This window comes from Cupressus sempervirens, chromosome 9, assembly GCF_028749045.1.
Source record: "Cupressus sempervirens isolate cs-2001-9-10 chromosome 9, ASM2874904v1, whole genome shotgun sequence".
Lineage (NCBI taxonomy): Eukaryota > Viridiplantae > Streptophyta > Pinopsida > Cupressales > Cupressaceae > Cupressus > Cupressus sempervirens.
This window is the reverse complement of record NC_143126.1, coordinates 436,719,752-436,728,600: the sequence shown is the minus strand read 5'-3', so window position 1 is coordinate 436,728,600 and position 8,849 is coordinate 436,719,752.

Genomic DNA, 8,849 nt, shown 5'->3' with positions numbered 1-8,849 from the left:
ATGGAAATCTCTTCAAAATTTGGAAAAACATGTATGTAATTAGAAAATAAAATCCAAATTGTCTATCAACTGAATTATTAGGATCTCACACAAGTTCACTTTGGTTTTCTCAACACACAACTTATATATTGCATGCATGAATCTAGTTGTGAATTCATCATCTCTTAAACTAGAACATGATTTTTTAGTAATAATCCTACTCACAAACCTTACATCATTTTTTTATATCTTACTTATGACTATAACTCATCTATTATACATTGGTTGGGTGTTTTAAACTACAATCTTCTTGTCATTCTTCTCATTCAGTGGAATTGATCCTTCATTTCTTAAACCGGTTACCTCATGAATCAAATTTGATGAAATATAAAATACATTGTTTCTTAATCATAAGTTCTGATCATGAATTCTACTTAAGATAATTTTGATCATGTCTTCATTATCAAATTCATGGTAAAACATATACTTCACTACATCATTCTGATGTAGGTGATCAAATCCATCATTAAATGACATGTCTTTCTTGTATACCTTGTCAAATTCATCTAATACATGGTTTTCTCCTACTGTCTCAAAATTCCAATGTGTATAATTCCTAATGTGCTCCAAATAAAGTACCCCATCAAGAATTTGTGAAAATAAGATTGTAGGGTCATCCTTTATTGATGGAATAGGGTTCAACTTAAACTTAAATCTTGGAACTTGAACATTAGGAACTATAAATTCTTCATTTCAATAGTTTAAAAAGTTTCACAGATTAACTGCCCAAGAATATAAATACCTTTAATTCATGATTTAGGGCTTTTTGTATAAAAATGGTTAATTGCTTTCCTAATTAACTAAACTACTTATCATTTTCTCTCAATTCACTTTCAATGTGCTCCTTAACTCTTTTATCAATAAAATGGTACTCAAACAATCACTTTCATCCATTAAATCCACTTAATTTACTTTTGCATTAAATGCACAAGTACATAAGCTTCAAAAAGCCAATTCTATTAACTAGAGAAATTCCTTTTGTTCACATGTTCACATATGAACTCAAATCTTATGTACACTTAGGTGTAGCTTCCTTACATCCATATCTACCTCCTCATAGCTACGTAAGCCTAAATTTGATCATACGTGGGTTAAATAATTTTTTGTATGTTAATTCCCCTTTATCTTCTGTGAAATTAATTGCTCAAATAGATAGAGGTTTTTTAGAAATTATTGCTAACTTCAACTTGTTTTTAGGTGTGTCACTTGCCTTATTTTCTACCCAAATATGTGTACTTGTTTGTGTCTTAGCTTTAGAAAATGTTCCATTTATGTTTTCTACATGTTCTTTCACATTCTCCTTCTGACTATCATTGTTATTCTCATTCCTTCTGATATTGTTTTCATTCCTTCTAAAGTTAGATGTTCTCATAATGTTCCCCATGTTGTTTGGCATTCTTATAGTTTTCATCCTACAAAATCTCTCTATATGACCCATGTTACAAATCTGATATGCTATCACATTTTTTCCATATCTAGGTCCCAACTAACTAATTGAGGCTATGCAAGCCTCAATTTGATCATACATGGGTTAAATAATTTTTTGATGTTAATTCCCCTTTATCTTTTGTGAAATAAATTACTCAAATAGATAGAGGTTTTTCAGCAATTATTACTAACTTCAACTTGTTTTTAGGTGTATCACTTGCCTTATTTTCTACCCAAATATGTGTGCTTGTTAGTGTCTTAGTTTTAAAAAATGTTTCATTGAAGTTTTCTACATGTTCTTTCACATTCTCCTTCTGACTATCATTGTTATTCTCATTCCTTCTAATATTGTTTTCATTCCTTCTAAAGTTAGGTGTTCTCATGTTGTTCCCCATGTTGTTTGGAATTCTAATAGTTTTTGTCCTACAAAATCTTGCTATATGACCCATGTTGTTACAAATCTGACATGCTTTCACATTGTTTCCATATCTAGGTCCCGACTAACTAATTTGTAATCTATAATATCTAGAAATATGTCCAAAATTATTTCACTTATAACACATAACTCCATTTCTTTTAAAATTATTTGCACTTATAGGTCTAATAGCTACAGGGTTAGTTCCTTGATACATATTATTGTTAAATCTAGGTCTCCTACATTTGTTAGCTCTATGTCCATAAGCATACAAACTATAAGAATAACCAGAAATAGGGTTATTACACTTACCTAGACAATCCTTCTTCATGTGACCAATTCCATTGCATGCAAAACATTTTCTAATGAATTACCTCTTCACTTCTTTAGGTGGTTCACATTGATTAGGTACGTCTTCAAATTTCTTAGGTTCTTCCTTGTAGATGCTTTGGCTATTGGATCACAAGATCTAGTTCCTCAGTAGCTTCATATCTCTTAGATGATTCACCTTCATAGTAACCAATAGTAGTCTTATCATAACTAGGTCATTGTACCATGATCTTCTCATCAAGTTTTTCACTACTTGAATAAAAATTCCCAAGATGTTTCTTTGTCTATGTAAGCTCTCCTTTCATAATAGATTTCTATTTCTCAAGTTCTGCATATTTGACATAGGGATAGGAAAAAAAATAGGGCCAAAGGCACACCTAGCTATTCCAAACTGCTTGCGAGAGTAAACATAGTGGAAAACTATACAATAACAACAAAAATAAGAGATAGAGGAACAAATGCTTTATAGATTCATCAAATGCATGCCCATTTGTAAGGCCTTCTAGGTTATGGCCAACATAAAATTTAGATTCAATCCATAATGATCAAAATTTTCATTCTAACTCACTTTTTCTCTTCCTATCTTCTTCCTCCTAATTTCCATTTCCTAAGACTCTACCAAAGACCTCTTTAAATACATGCATGGCTAGGAGTCAACTTGTTGCAAGTACCAATGATTAGGTCCTCATATTAAATTCTAAAATAAGCCACAAGTCAGCTCTCAACAAATACCTGTTACTAAATTAAATGTAAAGGTTGGCTCTAATAAGAAACTACACATAGATAACTCGACAAATGAAGGACCAAGCAAAAATGTTTCAACTTGCTGAACTCAACAACACTCAACAACCAAAGGAAACTTGGAACCCAAACAAACTTGGTGGCCAAAGGAAACTCAGCAACCAAAGAAGACTCAACAACCAAATGAACTCAATATTCAAAGGGAACTTGGCAACTAAAGAAGACTCAGCAACCAAAGAAAAGCTTGGTAACCAAAGAATGCTCAACAACCACAAGATAACTCAAAAGGAACTACAAACTCGGCAAACATAGAGAACTCAACAATTACTAAGAAACTCAATATTGCAAGGCATTACAACTCAGTATAACAAGAAATTAAAAAAACATGCAGGATAGTAGTGCAACCCAGGATTCTCCTACATTAGATAGCCAAGGTTAAAAGAAATGATTCTCCTAAATCATTGAGATGTCACAACCTGAGTTGAATCCAACTTAGATTGGGAAATCCATGTAGCATCTTCAATTGGTCTATTCTTCCACTTTACCAAATACTCATAGTAATATTTTCCTCTTGTGCTCTTACCAACTTTTTGATCTAGTACCTATTTAACTTCTTCAAACTACTTCTTAGGATAATCATCTGATACAAAACTTCATCATCTGACTCATGATATTTGTACAAATTAGAAAAAATTGAATATAGGAGATATATCCATGTCATTAGGTAACTCAACTTCATAAGCATTAGCACTATCAAAATTCTTTAAGATTTTACAAGGTCCAAACTTCTTCATCTTTAGCTTACTGTATGTTCCAACAAGAAATCTTCCTTTCTTCAAATGAACCATCACCTCATCACCAACTTCAAAAACATGATGTGTCCTAGACTTATTAGCATTTTGTTTATACTTCAAATTACTTTGTTCCAACCTCAGCTTCACTTCCTTATGCAAAGACTCCATAAAATCAAAAAAAAATTCTCCTACACCACTTCTCTTCTCTTCACCAACAATATCCCTTAAATATAACACTCCTCTAGGCTGCATTCTAGTGATAATCTCAAAAGGTGTCTTCCCTATACTCCTATTCATAGAATTATTATATGCAAACTCAGCTTGTGCTAATACCACTTCCCAATTACTTGGCTTATCTTCCACTAAACATCTCAACAAATTATCCAAGCTTTTGTTTACAACCTCTATCTCTCCATCTATTTTTGGATGGAAAGTAGAACTAAACTTTAACTCAATACCCATCTTCTTCCACAAATTCTTCCAAAAATAACTAACAAACTTATTTTCTCTATCAAAAATAATACGTTTTGGTAATCCATGCAATCTAACAATCTCTTTAAATAAAATCTCAAGAACATGCTCAGCATCTAATATCTTCTTAAAAGGTATGAAATGAGCCATTTTAGAAAATATATCTACAACAACAAATATAGAATCATACCCTTTCAATATTTTAGGGAATCTAAGAAAAAAATACATACTGATGTCACTCCAAGGTTTCTCAGGAACATAAATAGGCGTATACTGTAGGAGTTGATGAAATCCAACTCTGCGGTCACCAAGATCACCTACATGCAAATAGCTTGTTGAAGAGAAATCGAATGAGCAAGAGCTTGAAGGAAAAAAAGCAAGAGAAAATATTTCACAATAGGAAAAATGAAATTGCTATGTGAATGGATTGTGAAATACAATGAGGGAGCCTGAATATAAAGAGCTCAAGGAATCTTCTAGAATGAGCTAGAAGATGCTAGGAGATAAGTGTGACAACTAAGCATACATCCACATGAGGTGTAAATTCCTCAAACAATGTGAGAGGATAAGTATGACTTAGAGAGAACAAACTCCCGTATTGTCAAAAACTTATAACAAACTTCTAGACTACAACTAATAAATTAATGCATTTATTAAGTAAGCTTAAGTAAATAGAATAAATAATAAATAATTAATTATTTACTCTAACACCCCCCCTTAAGTGCAACTTAGGGAAATGCCTTAAGCTCTCAAAACTAAGAAATGAAGAATGGCAAAATGGGTCCAAGCAACAAAGCTATATTAGGTACCCATGAATAATGCAACAAAATGCAACCTTTGAAAATTGGGAAAGAGAGAAAACCATGTGGAAAAAACCCTCCCTCAAAAAGAGGTAAGTACAAACATGCTGAAAAATAAAGGAAGGAAGGAAGGAAGGCCTCAACAAGACCCCCCAAGGAAAACTTCCACCGAAAATGTTTCAAGAGACTCTCTCAAAACCATAAGTACAACCAGCCCCCCCATGAGAATAGACACCAAAGCCCCCCCAAAATGATGGAGCTCTTGTAGAAATGATTGAACCAATGAAACTCCAATGTGGAAGGAACAAAGGCACATAACAAGGAAACCCCTGAATGAGAGGGGAAACTGGAAGGCCAAGTTGATGCCCAAAAGAAAAAGGATGAGGATCCTAAAATGAAATCCCCAAGGCAAGTGTGATGACACTATCATGAATGTCCACTGTAGTATCCACAACAAGTGTACCTAGAGTCTCAATGAATGAAGCTGGAGGATTAGGTAGAGTTGGGGCATTGTTGTGGTGACACATGGCATGAGGTACCATGTTGGCATCTACCACATGGCCCTTGCCATGTCACCTGATGACTCACAATTTTGCCAAGCATGTTGTGTCAACAATAGTCATTCGCCCAGTATAGTTAGCACATTCTACACATGATGTGCCATGTGGACCTTGCCACATCATCTTATCTGCCATGTGGTGTCCATGTGGCATTGCCATGTGGTGTCAATGTGGCATTGCCACATGGCACTACCACATGGCACCTTTTTTTGCACCGACGATCTCCAAGCTGTCAAATTTAGGATAGTGAAATGCTGACATCAGCATGATGTTAGCATTGCATCATCCACTTCTTGCACCTCTCCTAGGTCATTTTGGACCTACTTGTAGTTTTTTGGCCATAACTTGAGCATATAGAGGTATTTTTCTAATCCAAAAGAAGTACCAGAAAGCTGGTTCCAAGATGGAGACATTAGTGTAGGTATTTTTAGGTTTTGATGTATTTTTGTTGCCCTTTTTTTAGTTGAAGTCCAATGTTCTATTTTTGACTCCGACTTGCATATCTTTTGTGTCCCATGTCAATTTTTTGAAAACTTTATATTTCTAGAAAGCTAGTTCTATCATCTTTTCAGAAATGTGATCCTTTTCCTTAGATTTTGTCATATGCTCTTTCTATCATGTTTTTGGAATTTTTTGTATATGGTGGATATCTTGAGTGTTTTAGGCCCGAGGATCATTTTCCTAGCATGGTTTCCTTTGTTTTGAGCTATACTTTGTTTTGTTGCAGCTTGTTTAAAGTTTTGATCATTGTAGCTATCATTTTGAAGCACTTTTATGTATCGCACTAAGATATAGTGCCACTCTTACATTTTGGGGGTCATGAACATTGTTTTGAGTTAGTTCTACATGTACTATTTTATAAATCACCATGGGGGGATAGTTGTCTGCTATTATAGGCCTTCTCCCTTTGTCAAGTGAGTGTCCCTTCCATGACATTAGCCCCATGCAGAGTCAGTTTGACCGTGTCTTTATGGATGTTTTGTAACTCTTTCCCTCTCTCGTCATTCTTAGTTCATCTGCAGGATATATTTGGCCCACCTTCTTAGTTGCCTATCATCTCACCCCATCTACATTAAGGGGGGGTTATGCTATTATTCTAATGCATTCATGGTTTGATGGTTCGATAGTGTGAACTATGTATTTAGTGGTTGATCCTATATACAAGGCGATTGCAGTGGCTGGCTACCTATGCATTTTAGTGAGATGGATCATCTACCATATAGACATGCTTAGTTCATGACTTCTTCTTCCATGGAGGTTCTTCAGATCAGTAGTTGCAATTTTCTTCTTGATGGCAAATTTGCGGCTTCTTCATGCTTCAGTGATGCTCTTCATGATCACTCCTTGTTCCTATTTTATGGGGATATTTCAGTGAGATGGGTCATCTACCATATAGACATGCTCAGTTCATGCCTTCTTCTTCTATGGAGGTTCTTCAGATCAGCAGTTGTAGTTTTCTTCTTGATGGCAGATTTGTGGCTTCTTCAATTCTTCACTAGGTTATCTCTTTTGGGGGAGGGTTTTTCCTATGTGGTTTTCTCTCTTTCCCCATTTTTAGAGGTTGCATCTTTTGCATTGTTCATGGGTACCTAACATGGCCTCATTGCTAGGACCATTCTGCATTTCTTAGTTTTGTGAGCTTAAGGCATTTTCCTAAGTTGCACTTAAGGGGGGTTGTTAGAGTAAATAATTAATTTACTAATTATTTATTCTATTTACTTAAGCTTATTTAGGTAAATTCATTTCATTAATTAGTTGTAGTCTAGGAGTTTGTTATAAGTTGTTGACAATATGGGAGTTTGTTCTCTCCTAAGTCATATTTGTTCTCTCCTAAGTCATACTTATCCTCTCACCTTGTTCGAGGAATTTCCACCTCATGTGGATGTATGCTTAGTTGTCACACTTATCTCCTAGCATCTTCTAGCTTGTTCTAGGAGATTCCTTGAGGCCTTTATATGTGGTCTCTCCCTCATTGTATTTCATCACATCATTGCATTCTATTGTAAATACATATTTTCTTGTGTTTACAATATTTTCTCTCTCATGTCTATGTAGGGTTTTTTTTCCTTGCTCCACGCTCTTCTCTCCTTGGCTTCCCTTTGACAGGTTTTTGCATACAGGTGATCTTGGGCATCTTCGAAGTTGGATTTAGTATTTAATTAATATTTCATAGTTGTAGTGGTTAATGAAATCCAACTCCAAAGATGCCCAAGATCACCTACATGTGAAAACTTGTCAAAGAGAAGCCAAGGAGAGAAAAGCGTGGAGCAAGGGAAAAACCCTAGAAGGACATGAGAGAGAAAATATGCAAACACAAGAAAATATGTATTTACAATGTGAATGTCTTGTGAAATACAATGAGAGAGCCTGAATACAAAGAGCTCAAGGAATCTTCTAGAATGAGCTAGAAGATGCTAGGAGATAAGTGTGACAACTAAGCATACATCCACATGAGGTGGAAAGTTCTCGAACAATGTGAGATGATAAGTATGACTTAGAAAGAACAAACTCTCGTATTGTCAACAACTTATAAAAAACTCCTAGACGACAACTAATAAATGAATGCATTTACCTAATTAAGCTTAAGTAAATAGAATAAATAATTAATTATTAATTATTTACTCTAACACCCCCCCTTAAGTGCAACTTAGGGAAATGCCTTAAGCTCACAAAACTAAGAAATGTAGAATGCAGAATGTAGAATGGCAAAATGGGTCTAGGCAACAAAGCCATGTTAGGTACCTGTGAATAATGCAACAAAATGCAACTTCTAAAAATGGAGAAAGAGAGAAAACCACATGGGAAAAACCCTCCCCCAAAAAGAGATAACCTAGTGAAGAACTGAAGAAGCCTCCAACTAGGGGAATGTCCCCTAAAACAGGAACAAGGAGTGATCATGAAGAGCATCACTGAAGCATGAAGAAGCCACAAAATCTGCCATCAAAAAGAAAACTACTAGTCTAAAGAACCTCCATGGAAGAAGAAGGCACAAATCAAGTGTGTCTATATGGTAGATGATCCATCTCACCAAAATGCATAGGTAGCCAGCCACTGTAATTTCTTTGTATATAGGATCAACCACTGAATACATAGTTCACACTATCAAACCATTGAACCACAGATGTATTAGAACAATAGAATAACCCCCCCTTAATGTAGATGGGGTGCAATGATAGACAACTGAAAAGGAAGGGCCATAGTCTACTGCAGACGAACCAAGAATGACAAGAGAGGGAAAGAGGTACAAACACCCATAAAGACACGATCACAA